The sequence below is a fragment of the Dipteris shenzhenensis genome, chromosome 6 (assembly GCF_047967505.1).
Source record: "Dipteris shenzhenensis isolate YYH24624 ecotype China chromosome 6, Dip_SZ_1.0, whole genome shotgun sequence".
Classification (NCBI taxonomy): Eukaryota; Viridiplantae; Streptophyta; class Polypodiopsida; order Gleicheniales; family Dipteridaceae; genus Dipteris; species Dipteris shenzhenensis.
Genome location: NC_141601.1, coordinates 59,398,892 through 59,407,102, shown reverse-complemented (window position 1 = coordinate 59,407,102; position 8,211 = coordinate 59,398,892). Strand labels below are relative to the sequence as shown.

The 8,211-nt window shown below is 45.0% G+C and overlaps 1 long non-coding RNA gene across 1 annotated transcript; it reads right to left on the bottom strand.

Moving 5' to 3' along the window:
- Nucleotides 1-7,363: 7,363 nt before the first annotated feature.
- LOC147901428 (uncharacterized) lies at nt 7,364-7,726 on the bottom strand. The gene is made up of 2 exons (XR_015541247.1): nt 7,598-7,726; nt 7,364-7,516 (listed from the first exon to the last, which is right to left on the bottom strand). It is a non-coding gene; the product is annotated as an uncharacterized LOC147901428 (long non-coding RNA).
- Nucleotides 7,727-8,211: the final 485 nt, after the last annotated feature.

Genomic DNA, 8,211 nt, shown 5'->3' with positions numbered 1-8,211 from the left:
AATCGACAAACGTTACGATTGATGCTCTCTTCATCATCACTGAGTACTGCTCCGCTTATGGAGTCAGTGAAGGAGACGAAGGTTGGTATGTGGATAGTGGAGCTTCAAAGGAAGTGTCCAACAAAAAGGAGTGTTTCAAAACCATGGAAGGTACGCATCCTGATTCTAAGATCACTGTTGGGGATAAACGGTCATCCCTTGTGAAGGATGTTGGTAGTATTCTATTCATCATGATTGTAGGTAACGAGGAGTTGATTTTTGGTGTATTGTATGCACCGAATTTGTGCCAGAACCTATTTTCTGTTAGTCAGATGGACAAGCACAATATGTCGGTCTTATTCAACAACGGCAAGGTCACCATCACATCCAAGGCAAAGAGAGAGGTGTTGGCTTGAGGTGTCGAGAAGTAGGGGCTATATCGGCTCAACACTCTGTTGGTGCATGGGGACCATGGCAGATCCAGATTATGGCATGAGCGGATCAGTCACGTCAACTATGGCACTCTCTCCGAGATGCAAAAGACAAAAATGGTGGATGGATTTCCATCGATTGCAGCCAATGATCATGTGTGCATGGCTTGCATGGAAGGCAAGCAACATAGGGACAAGTTCCCACAGGAGGCCTCATCACGGGCCAAGAAGCCACTCGAGTTGGTTCACGCCGACGTCTATGGCCCAATGTCGACAAATTCATTCACAGGCTCATGGTATTCTCTCTTATTAGTGGATGATTTTAGTCGCATGACCTGGGTATTCTTCGTGGCCAAGAAATCTCAAGCTTTCAAGAAATTCAAAGACTGGAAGGCCCGGGTAGAGAATGAGAGCAAGGAGGTAATCGAAGCCTTCTGCACCGATAGAGGGGAGAGTTTACTTCTACTAAGTTCAATGGATTTTGCAAGAAGCACGTGATTAAGAGGCAGCTCACTACAGCTCGCACATCTCAGCAAAATGGAGTTGCTGAGAGGAAGCACAGGACCGTCACAGAGACAGGGTTGACCATGTTGTGAGGGAGGAATCACTAGAAAGCCTTCTAAGGGTGAAGCTGTGAACACTGCCATTCACATCCTCAATAGAACAAAGACCAAGGCTGTTGATGACAAGACTCCATACGAAGCTTATTTTGGTAAGAAGCCCACCATATCCAATGTAAGGGTTTTCCGTTCTAAAGCATTTCTGATGACAAGCCCAGCAAGGGTAAGTTCAAAGACTCCAAAAACAAAAGCAAGACCAAGGATGCAGAGAAAAAGAGGTAGATGAAGTGCTTCTACTGTGAGAAGCTTGGTCATTCTACTAAAGAGTGCCGCAAGAAGAAGGAAGACCTCAAGAAGAAGGAGTCCAAGTTCAAGGAGGAGCCAAAGACCGAATCGGAAAATGTCACAACCGGCGCTCTCTTCATCATCATTGAGTACTGCTCCGCTTATGTAGTCAGTGAAGTTGAGAATTAAAGGTTGGTATGTGGATAGTGGAGCTTCAAAGCACATGTCCAACAAGAAGGAGTGTTTCAAAACCATGGAAGGTACACATCCTGATTCCAAGGTCACTGTTGGGGATAAACGGTCATGCCCTGTGAAGGTTGTCAGTAGTATTCCATTCATCATGATTATAAGAAACGAGGAGTTGATTTCCAGTGTACTATATGTACCAAATTTGTGCTAGAACGTATTGTCAGTAGTCAGTCAGATGGACAAGCACAATATGTCAGTGTTATTCGACAATGGCAAGGTCACTGTCACATCCAAGGCAAACGGACAAGTGGTGGTTCAAGTTGTCGAGGAGCATGGGCTATATTGGCTCAACTCTCTGTTAGTGCATGAGGACCATGGCACATCCAGATTATGGCATGAGTGGTTCAGTCAAGTCAACTATGGCACTCTCTTTGAGATGTAGAAGACAAAAATGGTGGATGGTCTTCCACCCATTGTAGGCAATGATCGTGTCTACAGGGATTGCATCGAAGGCAAGCAACATAGGGACAAGTTCTCACAAGAGGCCTCATCATGGGCCAAGAAACCGCTCGAGTTGGTTCATGCCGACATCTGCGGCCCAATGTCAACAAATTCATTTGTAGGTTTGTGGTATTCTCTCTTATTAGTGGATGATTTCAGTCGCATGACATGGGTATTATGCTTGGCCAAGAAATCTTAGGCTTTTGAGAAATTCAAAGACTGGAAGGTCGGGGTAGAGAAGGAGAGCGGGGAGGTAATCAAAGCCTTCTGCATCGACAGAGGGGGAGAGTTTACTTCTATCGAGTTCAATGGATTCTACAAGAAGAACGTGATTAAGAGACAGCTCACATATTTGAGGAGAATGGAGTTGTTGAGAGGAAGCACATGACTATCACAAAGATAGGGTTGACCATGTTGAGAGGGAGGAATCTCTCAAAAGCCTACTGGGGTGAAGCCATGAACACTGACGCTCACATCCTCAATAGAACCAAGACGAGGCTGACTCCATATGAAGCTGATTATGGTAAGAAGCCCATCATATCTCATCCAAAGGGTTCTCGGTTCTCAATCATTTGTGCATGTACATAAAGATGAGCGAACAAAGCTGGATCCCCATAGCCGGAGCTATATCTTTGCGGGATGCACTGAAGAGTCCAAGGCCTACCGCCTATACAACTTGGACAAGAAGAAGATCCTTATCAGCAGGGATGTGATCTTTGAAGAGACCGAGCCACAACCTGCAAAAGAGGTTCCAAAACTTCCACCATTACCCCCACCCAAAGTCACCATCCAAGAGGTGGAGCCGCCGACTGAAGACCCTGAAGAGGAGGAGAAGGAGGAGGAGGAGGAGCATGCCATTCCAGAGCCAACTCCCAAGTCATCTCCACCAAAAGCACCTCCATCTGAGAAGAAGCCACCTCAGTGGTATTTGAATACATTGGTAGACTCACGGGTCACGGACATTCCCAAGAGCAGTTCTAGAGTGTGGTGGTCTCAAAGAAACATGAAGACTCCCTCCGTGAACTATGCCTTGGTGGTCCAACTTGCGGAGCCCCGTTCCTTCTAGGAAGCGAAGGATATACTAGAATGGCAGGAAGGCATGAAGGCACAGGTGGATGCCATTTTGAAAAATGACACCTGGGATTTAGTGCCCAAACCAACCAAGTGGAAGGTCATGGGGACTAAATGGGTGTACAAGCTTAAGTTCAAGTTAGATGGGAGCTTGAACAAGTACAAAGCAAGATTGGTGGTGAAAGGCTATGCACAGTCAGAAGGACTTGACTTTGACGAGACCTTTTCTCCCACAGCTAGGATGGTGACTGTTCGGACACTCATTGCCTTCGCTACTCATCACAGTTGGCCTATTTTTCAGATGGACATCAAGTCTGCATTTTTGAATGGTAACCTAGAGGAGGACATATATGTGGCATAGCCACCAGGAATTCAGATCCCAAGATCCCCATCAAAAGTCTGCAAACTAAAGAAGGCCTTATACAGGCTGAAACAGGCCCCTAGAGCTTGGTACTAGTAGATAGATGTTTTCTTTTAGAAGATCGGACTTCAGCGGAGTCCATCAGAGGAAAATCTTTATCTCGACATGGAGGGGGATTTGCAGCTGGTATTGATTATATGTGTGGATGACCTCATCATTACTGGGGATCATACGAAGAAGTTTGTTGAAATCAAGAGACTTCTTATGGAGGAGTTTGAGATGACTGACTTAGGCATACTTTACTAGTTTCTTAGGATTGAGGTGAAGCAGGGAAAGATTAGTATCTTTATTTCATAGGAGAAGTATTGCAAGGAATTGCTCAGACTCTTTGAGATAGAAAATTGCAAAACAGGAGTGACTCCCATGGAGACTTGTCTGAAGCTGAGTGTGCGTGATCCATCTCAACCGGTTGATTCATCACTATACTGATGCTTGGTGGGGAGTTTGCTTTACCTCACCAATACCCGACTAGATATTTCCTTCATAGTTGGATTGCTCTATCAGTTCTCTACCACACCAAGGAAGGCTCATTGGGATGCAAGTATGAGGGTGCTAAGGTACTTGAAGGGTACCTGCACCTATCACATAAGTTATACCAAAGGCATTGAATTGGGAAGTTTCTATGATAGTGATTGGGCAGGTGACATTGATACTTGGAGATCGACTTCTGGATATTGTTTCTTACTCTCATCAATAGCTGTGTCATGGCTGAGTAAGAAACAACCTACTGTCACCCTTTCATCTATAGAGACGGAGTATAGGGCTACCTGTACAATGCTTTCATCTATAGAGACGGAGTACAGTGGCATGTGAAGCATTTTGGCTCATGTGGATCTTGGAGGACATAAATGTGGCCCAAGAAGATGAACCTATAGTTATGTGCAACAACCAGAGTTGCATGACGATTGCCAACATTCTCGTGTTTCATGCAAAAACGAAGCACATCAAGGCCCACTACCACTTTGTTCGAGAACTCATCGACGAAGAACTCATAGAGTTGATATACTGCCTGACCAATGACAACATCTTAGATGTCTTCACGAAGGCACTTCCTAGGGAGCAGATGGAACACCTCATTCGATGCATGGGGATTGGCCCATAGTTGTGTCATTGAGAGGGGGTGTTAGAATGTCGCTGCCCCACTTGTGAGCCCCCGATTTGAGGGGACAAGGGGGCAGAAGACCATAGGGTGTAGGGGAAGGAAAAAGGCAGCACACCTACCTGGCATGGAACCCATGCAACAAGGAGTTGAAGGCGCGTCATCTTAGGCACCTCCTCAAGCAACGTACTGGTAGCATTGGGGACTGTAATAGCATGCCATGTGCTGGGCACATGGGCCCTTCAATACGGCTGGCCAAGCTAGCCAGATCAGCCAGCGACCCAGCTTGGTCGGTTGGGCCTTACAAGTTGATGTCTAGAGCATGGAGCCCCTGGTTGGCTAGTCTGAGCGGTCCTAACCCCTCCTATAAAAAGCCACCATTCCCCCTCATTCCTCATCACCTGCACAGAAAGCATTAAACACAAGCAAGTATGCAAAGAGAGAGGAAGAGGCTCATCCATTGACAGCATCTCGAAGCTGTCTGTACACGCTCATCCTTGAGCTTTTGTTTTCCCACTTTTGTGGAGGAATATATCTGAGTTTCTATTCTATCTCTCGTTCAGTTTTTGTAAGTGTTGTATGAGCTCAATAGGGAGTGAGGTGTGAGTGATTCTATCAGTTCTCTACCACACCAAGGAAGGCTCATTGGGATGCAAGTATGAGGGTGCTAAGGTACTTGAAGGGTACCTGCACCTATCACATAAGTTATACCAAAGGCATTGAATTGGGAAGTTTCTATGATAGTGATTGGGCAGGTGACATTGATACTTGGAGATCGACTTCTGGATATTGTTTCTTACTCTCATCAATAGCTGTGTCATGGCTGAGTAAGAAACAACCTACTGTCACCCTTTCATCTATAGAGACGGAGTATAGGGCTACCTGTACAATGCTTTCATCTATAGAGACGGAGTACAGTGGCATGTGAAGCATTTTGGCTCATGTGGATCTTGGAGGACATAAATGTGGCCCAAGAAGATGAACCTATAGTTATGTGCAACAACCAGAGTTGCATGACGATTGCCAACATTCTCGTGTTTCATGCAAAAACGAAGCACATCAAGGCCCACTACCACTTTGTTCGAGAACTCATCGACGAAGAACTCATAGAGTTGATATACTGCCTGACCAATGACAACATCTTAGATGTCTTCACGAAGGCACTTCCTAGGGAGCAGATGGAACACCTCATTCGATGCATGGGGATTGGCCCATAGTTGTGTCATTGAGAGGGGGTGTTAGAATGTCACTGCCCCACTTGTGAGCCCCCGATTTGAGGGGACAAGGGGGCAGAAGACCATAGGGTGTAGGGGAAGGAAAAAGGCAGCACACCTACCTGGCATGGAACCCATGCAACAAGGAGTTGAAGGCGCGTCATCTTAGGCACCTCCTCAAGCAACGTACTGGTAGCATTGGGGACTGTAATAGCATGCCATGTGCTGGGCACATGGGCCCTTCAATACGGCTGGCCAAGCTGGCCAAATCAGCCAGCGACCCAGCTTGGTCGGTTGGGCCTTACAAGTTGATGTCTAGAGCATGGAGCCCCTGGTTGGCTAGTCTGAGCGGTCCTAACCCCTCCTATAAAAAGCCACCATTCCCCCTCATTCCTCATCACCTGCACAGAAAGCATTAAACACAAGCAAGTATGCAAAGAGAGAGGAAGAGGCTCATCCATTGACAGCATCTCGAAGCTGTCTGTACACGCTCATCCTTGAGCTTTTGTTTTCCCACTTTTGTGGAGGAATATATCTGAGTTTCTATTCTATCTCTCGTTCAGTTTTTGTAAGTGTTGTATGAGCTCAATAGGGAGTGAGGTGTGAGTGATTCTATCCTCGATTTTCCAACGCATAGAGTAATCTTGATCCTTTGATACATAAGAAGATAATTGTTCTTTCAAAGAGGTGGTGTACATAAACACCGCCTTGCTGTTTAAATTGATTTAAAAAAGTAGAAAAAATTATTTTATGGTATTGTACATATACATCATGTTGGTGTTAATATTAAAGCAAACTGTCTACAATATTCATATACCTCAACTATGTTGACCAAGGATACATAATTTCTTCAATTTAAAATTGACTTTATATATATATATAAGTCTCTTCACTTTACATTATCTTTGATGGAACAAGTTTCTCAACCTCGTCTTCTTGACTTTTAATGGCATGTGGTCCAGTCATCATAGTTTTTGTACCTAGTTCACTACTAGGACTAATTTTGGCTTAGTAGTTGGTGTTGCATGTAATTCATTGGCTTGTACATTAATATCCAATTTTGTCCTTTGTAGACTTTCTCCTCTACCCCCTCCCACTACAAGGCATAGGCCATTTTCCGATGGAAATACCGACGCTTTTTACATTAATTTTTTTTTTTCACGGGCACAAACGTCGCTATAAGTGTCGCTAAAAGCGTCGAAAAAGGAGCGTTGCTATATAGCGACACTGGCAAACGTCGCTATATAGCGACACTAAAAACGTCGCTATATAGCGACACTGTTAATCGTCGCTATATAGCGACACTGGTAAACGTCGCTATATAGCGACGATTAACAGAAGTAAAAAAAAAGGGTTAGTGGGGCTAAATAGGGCTTCCTTTTGGCCTTGTTTAGCCCCACTAATCCTTTTTTTTTTTTGTAATTACAAAAGAAAGTTTTTTATAACAAAATTTCCCTTGCTTGCAGTGTGATACAAAATTGTTCTTGTGAAATGATGAGTAACAAATGCATATACATGTCGGACATATACAACAGTGTTTGTAACAAAATTACCCTGTCGAAAGGGCGATATAAAATTGCTCAAACGAGCGGATATACAAAATGCTACTACCACTACTCATCCGAATCCGAATCATCTTCGTCTTGTTGGCCTGTTCCTTGGTCCTCGTCGACACCTGCGTCTTCTCCCTCGTCCTCGCCACCTGCGTCCGATCCTTGGCCCTGTTGATCGCTCGCCTCCGATGATGGGACGCTTGAGCTTTGACCCTAAGAGTGAACCATATAAATCGAAAATTAGATTGGAACTTAAATTAAAAAGTGAGATTACAAGTAGGAGTAAACTTATACCGTGCGAGCAACCACCTCAGCCCAATCGACTGTCGCTCCCATTGCCTCTTGCTCAATGAACCACGGCTTTGTTCCTATCCGAAATGCGCGTTGCGTCTCTGCATCTGTAGGAAGACGACCCATCGCAGCTTGCTGTGGATCCAATTTACGAGAGTTAGAGTTAGCTAAAGTGCATGTAATATGTAAGTAAAATAAATAGAACAATACATTAAATGGGAAGAAGTAGACTTACCACGGTTGCCTCGAACGCATACCGTCCACCTGCACCAAAGTGCAAAGTACCTACGACGTCCAGCCGTCTCTTCGCAGCCCTCCTCTGACCCTCGAACATTTCGGAATGGTCCCTATGTTGCTTCTTGAAGTACTTCCAATCAGCTTTGTCTGCCCAACTGGGTTTAGCCAACCCCTTTGTAATGGAAGTACGCAAGGTTGATCTACGATGCTTCAGGACCAAACCCATGCGCTCTCGCATATAATCGTCATTAAACTCCACATTTGGCGGATTAGGGTATCTTTGTTTTAACTCATCGATCACCGCCTGCTTCTTTTGGGCATCTTAATACCGCCAATCGGTATTTATGCCGCTCTTGAAGTGATGACTCATCAACCTCCTC